This window comes from Styela clava, chromosome 6, assembly GCF_964204865.1.
Source record: "Styela clava chromosome 6, kaStyClav1.hap1.2, whole genome shotgun sequence".
Taxonomy (NCBI): Eukaryota; Metazoa; Chordata; class Ascidiacea; order Stolidobranchia; family Styelidae; genus Styela; species Styela clava.
The window spans coordinates 4,865,001-4,880,000 of NC_135255.1; the positions used below are offsets into that span (position 1 = coordinate 4,865,001).

General features: G+C 55.3%; 1 non-coding gene across 1 annotated transcript in view; it reads right to left on the reverse strand.

The window, feature by feature from the left end:
* Nucleotides 1–1,464, reverse strand: part of LOC144424942 (small subunit ribosomal RNA) — a 1,810-nt gene extending 346 nt beyond the window's left edge. Inside the window, exon 1 of the ribosomal RNA XR_013477160.1 lies at nucleotides 1–1,464. This exon is cut by the window's left edge and continues 346 nt beyond it. This is a non-coding gene — a ribosomal RNA (small subunit ribosomal RNA).
* Nucleotides 1,465–15,000: the final 13,536 nt, after the last annotated feature.

Consider the following 15,000-nt stretch of genomic DNA (forward strand, 5'->3'; position numbering starts at 1 on the left):
TGCGGCCCCGGACATCTAAGGGCATCACAGACCTGTTATTGCTCAATCTCGTGTGGCTAAACGCCACTAGTCCCTCTAAGAAGTTAGACGCCGACCGAGAAGGTCGCGTAACTATTTAGCATGCCAGAGTCTCGTTCGTTATCGGAATTAACCAGACAAATCGCTCCACCAACTAAGAACGGCCATGCACCACCACCCACAGAATCAAGAAAGAGCTCTCAATCTGTCAATCCTACCTGTGTCCGGGCCGGGTGAGTTTCCCCGTGTTGAGTCAAATTAAGCCGCAGGCTCCACTCCTGGTGGTGCCCTTCCGTCAATTCCTTTAAGTTTCAGCTTTGCAACCATACTTCCCCCGGAACCCAAAGACTTTGGTTTCCCGGAAGCTGCCGGAAAGGTCGTCATGGTAACGCCTCCCGATCGCTAGTTGGCATCGTTTATAGTCAGAACTAGGACGGTATCTGATCGTCTTCGAACCTCTGACTTTCGCTCTTGATTAAAGAAAACATTCTTGGCGAATGCTTTCGCAGTAGTTCGTCTTCCGCCGATCCAAGAATTTCACCTCTAACGGCAGAGTACGGACGCCCCCGTCTGTCCCTCTTAATCATTACCTCGTGCTCCGAAAACCAACAAAATAGAACCGAGGTCCTATTCCATTATTCCATGCAACACTATGCAGGCGAACAGCCTGCTTTGAACACTCTAATTTTTTCAAAGTAAACTTATCGGCCACCGCCGACACTCAGTCAAGAGCACCGACGGAGAACCGAAGGTGAGGCGAACGCAACCAGTGACACGCCTTGCGACGGACCGGCGGCGCTCGCCCAAAATCCAACTACGAGCTTTTCAACAGCAACAACTTTAGCATACACTGTTGGAGCTGGAATTACCGCGGCTGCTGGCACCAGACTTGCCCTCCAATGGATACTCGTTAAGAGTTTTAGGATGTACTCATTCCAATTACAGGGCCTCGTTAGAGTCCTGTATTGTTATTTTTCGTCACTACCTCCCCGTGTCGGGAATGGGTAATTTGCGCGCCTGCTGCCTTCCTTGGATGTGGTAGCCGTTTCTCAGGCTCCCTCTCCGGAATCGAACCCTGATTCCCCGTTACCCGTTATCACAAAGGTAGGCACGTAGCGTACCTTCGACAGTTGATAGGGCAGACACTTGAATGATACGTCGTCGGTGCAGAGACCGTACGATCCGCGTGGTTATCCAGAGTCATCAAACGTCACATGACGAACCCGGTCGGTTTTGATCTGATAAAAGCGCGCCTCCCGAAGTCGGCGCTTAATGCATGTATTAGCTCTAGAATTACCACAGTTATCCACTTCGCTTACGAGACCAAATAAACCAAGACTGATTTAATGAGCCATTCGCAGTTTCGCTTTACGAGAACTCGTACTTGCACCTGCATGGCTTAATCTTTGAGACAAGCATATCACTACTGGCAGGATCAACCAGATAGCTGCGACAGCTGCGCTCGGCCCTTGCTGGGCCGCCCGGCGCGTGCTCGTCGCATTCGTTTAAGACCGAGGCGATCGCCTGCGGCCGTACTCAGCTTCGACAGTCGCTGGCCGCGACGTCCACGCTCTCGCCGGCAGTGCCAGGCGGAGCGATTTGCGTTTTTTCTTTGCTCGCCCTCTCTCGGGCTCGATCCATTCAGTTTCGCACAAACAAGAGCTCTGCCGGCCGCCTGCAGCGGTGCCTAAAACCCGGGCATAACAATGCGACCGTTCTGCTAGGCCGACAAGCGCTCAAGCCAGACGCTCGATCGAACGCCCCCTACATATTAGTCGAGACAACGGCTCGCTCATTAGCATCGCGTTTGTACTTTAACTTTTTTTGGCTCGGCTTTTTTCGACGCCGATGCCGGCGACGCAGCACTCTCTCGGCCGCCAGCCACCGAGAAAAGGGTGCGCTCCGACCGGCCCCGCACCGCTCTTTCTTAGCTCATTCGAGTTTACTGTCTTTCGCTCTGACATGCCTTACCTAGGGTTAGGTTAGTATGCTTGCACGTTTGTACTTTAACTTTTTTCGGCTCGGCTTCTTTCGACGCCGATGCCGGCGACGCAGCACTCTCTCGCCCGCCAGCCACCGAGAAAAGGGTGCGCTCCGACCGGCCCCGCACCGCTCTTTCTTAGCTCATTCGAGTTTACTGTCTTTCGCTCTGACATGCCTTACCTAGGGTTAGGTTAGTATGCTTGCACGTTTGTACTTTAACTTTTTTCGGCTCGGCTTCTTTCGACGCCGATGCCGGCGACGCAGCACTCTCTCGCCCGCCAGCCACCGAGAAAAGGGTGCGCTCCGACCGGCCCCGCACCGCTCTTTATTGGCTCATTCGAGTTTACTGTCTTTCGCTCTAACATGCCTTACCTAGGGTTAGGTTAGTATGCTTGCACGTTTGTACTTTAACTTTTTTCGGCTCGGCTTCTTTCGACGTCGATGCCGGCGACGCAGCACTTTCTCGGCCGCCAGCCACCGAGAAAAGGGTGCGCTCCGACCGGCCCCGCACCGCTCTTTCTTGGCTCATTCGAGTTTACTGTCTTTCGCTCTGATGTGCCTTACCTAGGGTTAGGTTAGTATGCTTGCACGTTTGTACTTTAACTTTTTTCGGCTCGGCTTCTTTCGACGCCGAGGCCGGCGACTCAGCACTCTCTCGGCCGCCAGCCACCGAGAAAAGGGTGCGCTCCGACCGGCCCCGCACCGCTCTTTCTTAGCTCATTCGAGTTTACTGTCTTTCGCTCTGACATGCCTTACCTAGGGTTAGGTTAGTATGCTTGCACGTTTGTACTTTAACTTTTTTCGGCTCGGCTTCTTTCGACGCCGATGCCGGCGACGCAGCACTCTCTCGGCCGCCAGCCACCGAGAAAAGGGTGCGCTCCGACCGGCCCCGCACCGCTCTTTCTTAACTCATTCGAGTTTACTGTCTTTCGCTCTGACATGCCTTACCTAGGGTTAGGTTAGTATGCTTGCACGTTTGTACTTTAACTTTTTTCGGCTCGGCTTCTTTCGACGCCGATGCCGGCGACGCAGCACTCTCTCGCCCGCCAGCCACCGAGAAAAGGATGCGCTCCGACCGGCCCCGCACCGCTCTTTCTTGGCTCATTCGAGTTTACTGTCTTTCGCTCTGACATGCATTACCTAGGGTTAGGTTAGTATGCTTGCACGTTTGTACTTTAACTTTTTTCGGCTCGGCTTCTTTCGACGCCGATGCTGGCGACGCAGCACTCTCTCGGCCGCCAGCCACCGAGAAAAGGGTGCGCTCCGACCGGCCCCGCACCGCTCTTTCTTAGCTCATTCGAGTTTACTGTCTTTCGCTCTGACATGCCTTACCTAGGGTTAGGTTAGTATGCTTGCACGTTTGTACTTTAACTTTTTTCGGCTCGGCTTCTTTCGACGCCGATGCCGGCGACGCAGCACTCTCTCGCCCGCCAGCCACCGAGAAAAGGGTGCGCTCCGACCGGCCCCGCACCGCTCTTTCTTGGCTCATTCGAGTTTACTGTCTTTCGCTCTGACATGCCTTACCTAGGGTTAGGTTAGTATGCTTGCACGTTTGTACTTTAACTTTTTTCGGCTCGGCTTCTTTCGACGCCGATGCCGGCGACGCAGCACTCTCTCGGCCGCCAGCCACCGAGAAAAGGGTGCGCTCCGACCGGCCCCACACCGCTCTTTCTTAGCTCATTCGAGTTTACTGTCTTTCGCTCTGACATGCCTTACCTAGGGTTAGGTTAGTATGCTTGCACGTTTGTACTTTAACTTTTTTCGGCTCGGCTTCTTTCGACGCCGATGCCGGCGACGCAGCACTCTCTCGGCCGCCAGCCACCGAGAAAAGGGTGCGCTCCGACCGGCCCCGCACCGCTCTTTCTTAGCTCATTCGAGTTTACTGTCTTTCGCTCTGACATGCCTTACCTAGGGTTAGGTTAGTATGCTTGCACGTTTGTACTTTAACTTTTTTCGGCTCGGCTTCTTTCGACGCCGATGCCGGCGACGCAGCACTCTCTCGCACGCCAGCCACCGAGAAAAGGGTGCGCTCCGACCGGCCCCGCACCGCTCTTTCTTGGCTCATTCGAGTTTACTGTTTTCGCTCTGACATGCATTACCTAGGGTTAGGTTAGTATGCTTGCACGTTTGTACTTTAACTTTTTTCGGCTCGGCTTCTTTCGACGCCGATGCCGGCGACGCAGCACTCTCTCGCCCGCCAGCCACCGAGAAAAGGGTGCGCTCCGACCGGTCCCGCACCGCTCTTTCTTGGCTCATTCGAGTTTACTGTCTTTCGCTCTGACATGCATTACCTAGGGTTAGGTTAGTATGCTTGCACGTTTGTACTTTAACTTTTTTCGGCTCGGCTTCTTTCGACGCCGATGCCGGCGACGCAGCACTCTCTCGGCCGCCAGCCACCGAGAAAAGGGTGCGCTCCGACCGGCCCCGCACCGCTCTTTCTTAGCTCATTCGAGTTTACTGTCTTTCGCTCTGACATGCCTTACTTAGGGTTAGGTTAGTATGCTTGCACGTTTGTACTTTAACTTTTTTCGGCTCGGCTTCTTTCGACGCCGATGCCGGCGACGCAGCACTCTCTCGCCCGCCAGCCACCGAGAAAAGGGTGCGCTCCGACCGGCCCCGCACCGTACGCCGCTCTTTCTTGGCTCATTCGAGTTTACTGTCTTTCGCTCTAACACACCTTACCTAGGGTTAGGTTAGTATGCTTGCACGTTTGTACTTTAACTTTTTTCGGCTCGGCTTCTTTCGACGCCGATGCCGGCGACGCAGCACTCTCTCGCCCGCCAGCCACCGAGAAAAGGGTGCGCTCCGACCGGCCCCGCACCGCTCTTTATTGGCTCATTCGAGTTTACTGTCTTTCGCTCTAACATGCCTTACCTAGGGTTAGGTTAGTATGCTTGCACGTTTGTACTTTAACTTTTTTCGGCTCGGCTTCTTTCGACGCCGATGCCGGCGACGCAGCACTCTCTCGGCCGCCAGCCACCGAGAAAAGGGTGCGCTCCGACCGGCCCCGCACCGCTCTTTCTTGGCTCATTCGAGTTTACTGTCTTTCGCTCTGACATGCCTTACCTAGGGTTAGGTTAGTATGCTTGCACGTTTGTACTTTAACTTTTTTCGGCTCGGCTTCTGTCGACGCCGATGCCGGCGACGCAGCACTCTCTCGGCCGCCAGCCACCGAGAAAAGGGTGCGCTCCGACCGGCCCCGCACCGCTCTTTCTTGGCTCATTCGAGTTTACTGTCTTTCGCTCTGACATGCATTACCTAGGGTTAGGTTAGTATGCTTGCACGTTTGTACTTTAACTTTTTTCGGCTCGGCTTCTTTCGACGCCGATGCCGGCGACGCAGCACTCTCTCGGCCGCCAGCCACCGAGAAAAGGGTGCGCTCCGACCGGCCCCGCACCGCTCTTTCTTAGCTCATTCGAGTTTACTGTCTTTCGCTCTGACATGCCTTACCTAGGGTTAGGTTAGTATGCTTGCACGTTTGTACTTTAACTTTTTTCGGCTCGGCTTCTTTCGACGCCGATGCCGGCGACGCAGCACTCTCTCGCCCGCCAGCCACCGAGAAAAGGGTGCGCTCCGACCGGCCCCGCACCGCTCTTTATTGGCTCATTCGAGTTTACTGTCTTTCGCTCTAACATGCCTTACCTAGGGTTAGGTTAGTATGCTTGCACGTTTGTACTTTAACTTTTTTCGGCTCGGCTTCTTTCGACGCCGATGCCGGCGACGCAGCACTCTCTCGGCCGCCAGCCACCGAGAAAAGGGTGCGCTCCGACCGGCCCCGCACCGCTCTTTCTTAGCTCATTCGAGTTTACTGTCTTTCGCTCTGACATGCCTTACCTAGGGTTAGGTTAGTATGCTTGCACGTTTGTACTTTAACTTTTTTCGGCTCGGCTTCTTTCGACGCCGATGCCGGCGACGCAGCACTCTCTCGCCCGCCAGCCACCGAGAAAAGGGTGCGCTCCGACCGGCCCCGCACCGCTCTTTCTTGGCTCATTCGAGTTTACTGTCTTTCGCTCTGACATGCATTACCTAGGGTTAGGTTAGTATGCTTGCACGTTTGTACTTTAACTTTTTTCGGCTCGGCTTCTTTCGACGCCGATGCTGGCGACGCAGCACTCTCTCGGCCGCCAGCCACCGAGAAAAGGGTGCGCTCCGACCGGCCCCGCACCGCTCTTTCTTAGCTCATTCGAGTTTACTGTCTTTCGCTCTGACATGCCTTACCTAGGGTTAGGTTAGTATGCTTGCACGTTTGTACTTTAACTTTTTTCGGCTCGGCTTCTTTCGACGCCGATGCCGGCGACGCAGCACTCTCTCGGCCGCCAGCCACCGAGAAAAGGGTGCGCTCCGACCGGCCCCGCACCGCTCTTTCTTGGCTCATTCGAGTTTACTGTCTTTCGCTCTGACATGCCTTACCTAGGGTTAGGTTAGTATGCTTGCACGTTTGTACTTTAACTTTTTTCGGCTCGGCTTCTTTCGACGCCGATGCCGGCGACGCAGCACTCTCTCGGCCGCCAGCCACCGAGAAAAGGGTGCGCTCCGACCGGCCCCGCACCGCTCTTTCTTGGCTCATTCGAGTTTACTGTCTTTCGCTCTGACATGCCTTACCTAGGGTTAGGTTAGTATGCTTGCACGTTTGTACTTTAACTTTTTTCGGCTCGGCTTCTTTCGACTCCGATGCCGGCGACGCAGCACTCTCTCGGCCGCCAGCCACCGAGAAAAGGGTGCGCTCCGACCGGCCCCGCACCGCTCTTTCTTAGCTCATTCGAGTTTACTGTCTTTCGCTCTGACATGCCTTACCTAGGGTTAGGTTAGTATGCTTGCACGTTTGTACTTTAACTTTTTTCGGCTCGGCTTCTTTCGACGCCGATGCCGGCGACGCAGCACTCTCTCGCCCGCCAGCCACCGAGAAAAGGGTGCGCTCCGACCGGCCCCGCACCGCTCTTTCTTGGCTCATTCGAGTTTACTGTCTTTCGCTCTGACATGCATTACCTAGGGTTAGGTTAGTATGCTTGCACGTTTGTACTTTAACTTTTTTCGGCTCGGCTTCTTTCGACGCCGATGCCGGCGACGCAGCACTCTCTCGGCCGCCAGCCACCGAGAAAAGGGTGCGCTCCGACCGGCCCCGCACCGCTCTTTCTTAGCTCATTCGAGTTTACTGTCTTTCGCTCTGACATGCCTTACCTAGGGTTAGGTTAGTATGCTTGCACGTTTGTACTTTATCTTTTTTCGGCTCGGCTTCTTTCGACGCCGATGCCGGCGACGCAGCACTCTCTCGCCCGCCAGCCACCGAGAAAAGGGTGCGCTCCGACCGGCCCCGCACCGCTCTTTCTTGGCTCATTCGAGTTTACTGTCTTTCGCTCTGACATGCATTACCTAGGGTTAGGTTAGTATGCTTGCACGTTTGTACTTTAACTTTTTTCGGCTCGGCTTCTTTCGACGCCGATGCCGGCGACGCAGCACTCTCTCGCCCGCCAGCCACCGAGAAAAGGGTGCGCTACGACCGGCCCCGCACCGCTCTTTCTTGGCTCATTCGAGTTTACTGTCTTTCGCTCTGATATGCATTACCTAGGGTTAGGTTAGTATGCTTGCACGTTTGTACTTTAACTTTTTTCGGCTCGGCTTCTTTCGACGCCGATGCCGGCGACGCAGCACTCTCTCGGCCGCCAGCCACCGAGAAAAGGGTGCGCTCCGACCGGCCCCGCACCGCTCTTTCTTAGCTCATTCGAGTTTACTGTCTTTCGCTCTGACATGCCTTACCTAGGGTTAGGTTAGTATGCTTGCACGTTTGTACTTTAACTTTTTTCGGCTCGGCTTCTTTCGACGCCGATGCCGGCGACGCAGCACTCTCTCGCCCGCCAGCCACCGAGAAAAGGGTGCGCTCCGACCGGCCCCGCACCGTACGCCGCTCTTTCTTGGCTCATTCGAGTTTACTGTCTTTCGCTCTAACACACCTTACCTAGGGTTAGGTTAGTATGCTTGCACGTTTGTACTTTAACTTTTTTCGGCTCGGCTTCTTTCGACGCCGATGCCGGCGACGCAGCACTCTCTCGCCCGCCAGCCACCGAGAAAAGGGTGCGCTCCGACCGGCCCCGCACCGCTCTTTATTGGCTCATTCGAGTTTACTGTCTTTCGCTCTAACATGCCTTACCTAGGGTTAGGTTAGTATGCTTGCACGTTTGTACTTTAACTTTTTTCGGCTCGGCTTCTTTCGACGCCGATGCCGGCGACGCAGCACTCTCTCGGCCGCCAGCCACCGAGAAAAGGGTGCGCTTCGACCGGCCCCGCACCGCTCTTTCTTGGCTCATTCGAGTTTACTGTCTTTCGCTCTGACATGCCTTACCTAGGGTTAGGTTAGTATGCTTGCACGTTTGTACTTTAACCTTTTTCGGCTCGGCTTCTGTCGACGCCGATGCCGGCGACGCAGCACTCTCTCGGCCGCCAGCCACCGAGAAAAGGGTGCGCTCCGACCGGCCCCGCACCGCTCTTTCTTAGCTCATTCGAGTTTACTGTCTTTCGCTCTGACATGCCTTACCTAGGGTTAGGTTAGTATGCTTGCACGTTTGTACTTTAACTTTTTTCGGCTCGGCTTCTTTCGACGCCGATGCCGACGACGCAGCACTCTCTCGCCCGCCAGCCACCGAGAAAAGGGTGCGCTCCGACCGGCCCCGCACCGCTCTTTCTTGGCTCATTCGAGTTTACTGTCTTTCGATCTGACATGCATTACCTAGGGTTAGGTTAGTATGCTTGCACGTTTGTACTTTAACTTTTTTCGGCTCGGCTTCTTTCGACGCCGATGCCGGCGACGCAGCACTCTCTCGCCCGCCAGCCACCGAGAAAAGGGTGCGCTCCGACCGGCCCCGCACCGCTCTTTCTTAGCTCATTCGAGTTTACTGTCTTTCGCTCTGACATGCCTTACCTAGGGTTAGGTTAGTATGCTTGCACGTTTGTACTTTAACTTTTTTCGGCTCGGCTTCTTTCGACGCCGATGCCGGCGACGCAGCACTCTCTCGCCCGCCAGCCACCGAGAAAAGGGTGCGCTCCGACCGGCCCCGCACCGCTCTTTCTTGGCTCATTCGAGTTTACTGTCTTTCGCTCTGACATGCCTTACCTAGGGTTAGGTTAGTATGCTTGCACGTTTGTACTTTAACTTTTTTCGGCTCGGCTTCTTTCGACGCCGATGCCGGCGACGCAGCACTCTCTCGGCCGCCAGCCACCGAGAAAAGGGTGTGCTCCGACCGGCCCCGCACCGCTCTTTCTTAGCTCATTCGAGTTTACTGTCTTTCGCTCTGACATGCCTTACCTAGGGTTAGGTTAGTATGCTTGCACGTTTGTACTTTAACTTTTTTCGGCTCGGCTTCTTTCGACGCCGATGCCGGCGACGCAGCACTCTCTCGCCCGCCAGCCACCGAGAAAAGGGTGCGCTCCGACCGGCCCCGCACCGCTCTTTCTTGGCTCATTCGAGTTTACTGTCTTTCGCTCTGACATGCATTACCTAGGGTTAGGTTAGTATGCTTGCACGTTTGTACTTTAACTTTTTTCGGCTCGGCTTCTTTCGACGCCGATGCCGGCGACGCAGCACTCTCTCGCCCGCCAGCCACCGAGTAAAGGGTGCGCTCCGACCGGCCCCGCACCGCTCTTTCTTGGCTCATTCGAGTTTACTGTCTTTCGCTCTGACATGCATTACCTAGGGTTAGGTTAGTATGCTTGCACGTTTGTACTTTAACTTTTTTCGGCTCGGCTTCTTTCGACGCCGATGCCGGCGACGCAGCACTCTCTCGCCCGCCAGCCACCGAGAAAAGGGTGCGCTCCGACCGGCCCCGCACCGTACGCCGCTCTTTCTTGGCTCATTCGAGTTTACTGTCTTTCGCTCTAACACACCTTACCTAGGGTTAGGTTAGTATGCTTGCACGTTTGTACTTTAACTTTTTTCGGCTCGGCTTCTTTCGACGCCGATGCCGGCGACGCAGCACTCTCTCGCCCGCCAGCCACCGAGAAAAGGGTGCGCTCCGACCGGCCCCGCACCGCTCTTTATTGGCTCATTCGAGTTTACTGTCTTTCGCTCTAACATGCCTTACCTAGGGTTAGGTTAGTATGCTTGCACGTTTGTACTTTAACTTTTTTCGGCTCGGCTTCTTTCGACGCCGATGCCGGCGACGCAGCACTCTCTCGGCCGCCAGCCACCGAGAAAAGGGTGCGCTCCGACCGGCCCCGCACCGCTCTTTCTTGGCTCATTCGAGTTTACTGTCTTTCGCTCTGACATGCCTTACCTAGGGTTAGGTTAGTATGCTTGCACGTTTGTACTTTAACCTTTTTCGGCTCGGCTTCTGTCGACGCCGATGCCGGCGACGCAGCACTCTCTCGGCCGCCAGCCACCGAGAAAAGGGTGCGCTCCGACCGGCCCCGCACCGCTCTTTCTTAGCTCATTCGAGTTTACTGTCTTTCGCTCTGACATGCCTTACCTAGGGTTAGGTTAGTATGCTTGCACGTTTGTACTTTAACTTTTTTCGGCTCGGCTTCTTTCGACGCCGATGCCGACGACGCAGCACTCTCTCGCCCGCCAGCCACCGAGAAAAGGGTGCGCTCCGACCGGCCCCGCACCGCTCTTTCTTGGCTCATTCGAGTTTACTGTCTTTCGCTCTGACATGCATTACCTAGGGTTAGGTTAGTATGCTTGCACGTTTGTACTTTAACTTTTTTCGGCTCGGCTTCTTTCGACGCCGATGCCGGCGACGCAGCACTCTCTCGCCCGCCAGCCACCGAGAAAAGGGTGCGCTCCGACCGGCCCCGCACCGCTCTTTCTTAGCTCATTCGAGTTTACTGTCTTTCGCTCTGACATGCCTTACCTAGGGTTAGGTTAGTATGCTTGCACGTTTGTACTTTAACTTTTTTCGGCTCGGCTTCTTTCGACGCCGATGCCGGCGACGCAGCACTCTCTCGCCCGCCAGCCACCGAGAAAAGGGTGCGCTCCGACCGGCCCCGCACCGCTCTTTCTTGGCTCATTCGAGTTTACTGTCTTTCGCTCTGACATGCCTTACCTAGGGTTAGGTTAGTATGCTTGCACGTTTGTACTTTAACTTTTTTCGGCTCGGCTTCTTTCGACGCCGATGCCGGCGACGCAGCACTCTCTCGGCCGCCAGCCACCGAGAAAAGGGTGCGCTCCGACCGGCCCCGCACCGCTCTTTCTTAGCTCATTCGAGTTTACTGTCTTTCGCTCTGACATGCCTTACCTAGGGTTAGGTTAGTATGCTTGCACGTTTGTACTTTAACTTTTTTCGGCTCGGCTTCTTTCGACGCCGATGCCGGCGACGCAGCACTCTCTCGCCCGCCAGCCACCGAGAAAAGGGTGCGCTCCGACCGGCCCCGCACCGCTCTTTCTTGGCTCATTCGAGTTTACTGTCTTTCGCTCTGACATGCATTACCTAGGGTTAGGTTAGTATGCTTGCACGTTTGTACTTTAACTTTTTTCGGCTCGGCTTCTTTCGACGCCGATGCCGGCGACGCAGCACTCTCTCGGCCGCCAGCCACCGAGAAAAGCGTGCGCTCCGACCGGCCCCGCACCGCTCTTTCTTAGCTCATTCGAGTTTACTGTCTTTCGCTCTGACATGCCTTACCTAGGGTTAGGTTAGTATGCTTGCACGTTTGTACTTTAACTTTTTTCGGCTCGGCTTCTTTCGACGCCGATGCCGGCGACGCAGCACTCTCTCGGCCGCCAGCCACCGAGAAAAGGGTGCGCTCCGACCGGCCCCGCACCGCTCTTTCTTAGCTCATTCGAGTTTACTGTCTTTCGCTCTGACATGCCTTACCTAGGGTTAGGTTAGTATGCTTGCACGTTTGTACTTTAACTTTTTTCGGCTCGGCTTCTTTCGACGCCGATGCCGGCGACGCAGCACTCTCTCGCCCGCCAGCCACCGAGAAAAGGGTGCGCTCCGACCGGCCCCGCACCGCTCTTTCTTGGCTCATTCGAGTTTACTGTCTTTCGCTCTGACATGCATTACCTAGGGTTAGGTTAGTATGCTTGCACGTTTGTACTTTAACTTTTTTCGGCTCGGCTTCTTTCGACGCCGATGCCGGCGACGCAGCAATCTCTCGCCCGCCAGCCACCGAGAAAAGGGTGCGCTCCGACCGGCCCCGCACCGCTCTTTCTTGGCTCATTCGAGTTTACTGTCTTTCGCTCTGACATGCATTACCTAGGGTTAGGTTAGTATGCTTGCACGTTTGTACTTTAACTTTTTTCGGCTCGGCTTCTTTCGACGCCGATGCCGGCGACGCAGCACTCTCTCGCCCGCCAGCCACCGAGTAAAGGGTGCGCTCCGACCGGCCCCGCACCGCTCTTTCTTGGCTCATTCGAGTTTACTGTCTTTCGCTCTGACATGCATTACCTAGGGTTAGGTTAGTATGCTTGCACGTTTGTACTTTAACTTTTTTCGGCTCGGCTTCTTTCGACGCCGATGCCGGCGACGCAGCACTCTCTCGCCCGCCAGCCACCGAGAAAAGGGTGCGCTCCGACCGGCCCCGCACCGTACGCCGCTCTTTCTTGGCTCATTCGAGTTTACTGTCTTTCGCTCTAACACACCTTACCTAGGGTTAGGTTAGTATGCTTGCACGTTTGTACTTTAACTTTTTTCGGCTCGGCTTCTTTCGACGCCGATGCCGGCGACGCAGCACTCTCTCGCCCGCCAGCCACCGAGAAAAGGGTGCGCTCCGACCGGCCCCGCACCGCTCTTTATTGGCTCATTCGAGTTTACTGTCTTTCGCTCTAACATGCCTTACCTAGGGTTAGGTTAGTATGCTTGCACGTTTGTACTTTAACTTTTTTCGGCTCGGCTTCTTTCGACGCCGATGCCGGCGACGCAGCACTCTCTCGGCCGCCAGCCACCGAGAAAAGGGTGCGCTCCGACCGGCCCCGCACCGCTCTTTCTTGGCTCATTCGAGTTTACTGTCTTTCGCTCTGACATGCCTTACCTAGGGTTAGGTTAGTATGCTTGCACGTTTGTACTTTAACCTTTTTCGGCTCGGCTTCTGTCGACGCCGATGCCGGCGACGCAGCACTCTCTCGGCCGCCAGCCACCGAGAAAAGGGTGCGCTCCGACCGGCCCCGCACCGCTCTTTCTTAGCTCATTCGAGTTTACTGTCTTTCGCTCTGACATGCCTTACCTAGGGTTAGGTTAGTATGCTTGCACGTTTGTACTTTAACTTTTTTCGGCTCGGCTTCTTTCGACGCCGATGCCGACGACGCAGCACTCTCTCGCCCGCCAGCCACCGAGAAAAGGGTGCGCTCCGACCGGCCCCGCACCGCTCTTTCTTGGCTCATTCGAGTTTACTGTCTTTCGCTCTGACATGCATTACCTAGGGTTAGGTTAGTATGCTTGCACGTTTGTACTTTAACTTTTTTCGGCTCGGCTTCTTTCGACGCCGATGCCGGCGACGCAGCACTCTCTCGCCCGCCAGCCACCGAGAAAAGGGTGCGCTCCGACCGGCCCCGCACCGCTCTTTCTTAGCTCATTCGAGTTTACTGTCTTTCGCTCTGACATGCCTTACCTAGGGTTAGGTTAGTATGCTTGCACGTTTGTACTTTAACTTTTTTCGGCTCGGCTTCTTTCGACGCCGATGCCGGCGACGCAGCACTCTCTCGCCCGCCAGCCACCGAGAAAAGGGTGCGCTCCGACCGGCCCCGCACCGCTCTTTCTTGGCTCATTCGAGTTTACTGTCTTTCGCTCTGACATGCCTTACCTAGGGTTAGGTTAGTATGCTTGCACGTTTGTACTTTAACTTTTTTCGGCTCGGCTTCTTTCGACGCCGATGCCGGCGACGCAGCACTCTCTCGGCCGCCAGCCACCGAGAAAAGGGTGCGCTCCGACCGGCCCCGCACCGCTCTTTCTTAGCTCATTCGAGTTTACTGTCTTTCGCTCTGACATGCCTTACCTAGGGTTAGGTTAGTATGCTTGCACGTTTGTACTTTAACTTTTTACGGCTCGGCTTCTTTCGACGCCGATGCCGGCGACGCAGCACTCTCTCGCCCGCCAGCCACCGAGAAAAGGGTGCGCTCCGACCGGCCCCGCACCGCTCTTTCTTGGCTCATTCGAGTTTACTGTCTTTCGCTCTGACATGCATTACCTAGGGTTAGGTTAGTATGCTTGCACGTTTGTACTTTAACTATTTTCGGCTCGGCTTCTTTCGACGCCGATGCCGGCGACGCAGCACTCTCTCGGCCGCCAGCCACCGAGAAAAGCGTGCGCTCCGACCGGCCCCGCACCGCTCTTTCTTAGCTCATTCGAGTTTACTGTCTTTCGCTCTGACATGCCTTACCTAGGGTTAGGTTAGTATGCTTGCACGTTTGTACTTTAACTTTTTTCGGCTCGGCTTCTTTCGACGCCGATGCCGGCGACGCAGCACTCTCTCGGCCGCCAGCCACCGAGAAAAGGGTGCGCTCCGACCGGCCCCGCACCGCTCTTTCTTAGCTCATTCGAGTTTACTGTCTTTCGCTCTGACATGCCTTACCTAGGGTTAGGTTAGTATGCTTGCACGTTTGTACTTTAACTTTTTTCGGCTCGGCTTCTTTCGACGCCGATGCCGGCGACGCAGCACTCTCTCGCCCGCCAGCCACCGAGAAAAGGGTGCGCTCCGACCGGCCCCGCACCGCTCTTTCTTGGCTCATTCGAGTTTACTGTCTTTCGCTCTGACATGCATTACCTAGGGTTAGGTTAGTATGCTTGCACGTTTGTACTTTAACTTTTTTCGGCTCGGCTTCTTTCGACGCCGATGCCGGCGACGCAGCAATCTCTCGCCCGCCAGCCACCGAGAAAAGGGTGCGCTCCGACCGGCCCCGCACCGCTCTTTCTTGGCTCATTCGAGTTTACTGTCTTTCGCTCTGACATGCATTACCTAGGGTTAGGTTAGTATGCTTGCACGTTTGTACTTTAACTTTTTTCGGCTCGGCTTCTTTCGACGCCGATGCCGGCGACGCAGCACTCTCTCGGCCGCCAGCCACCGAGAAAAGGGTGC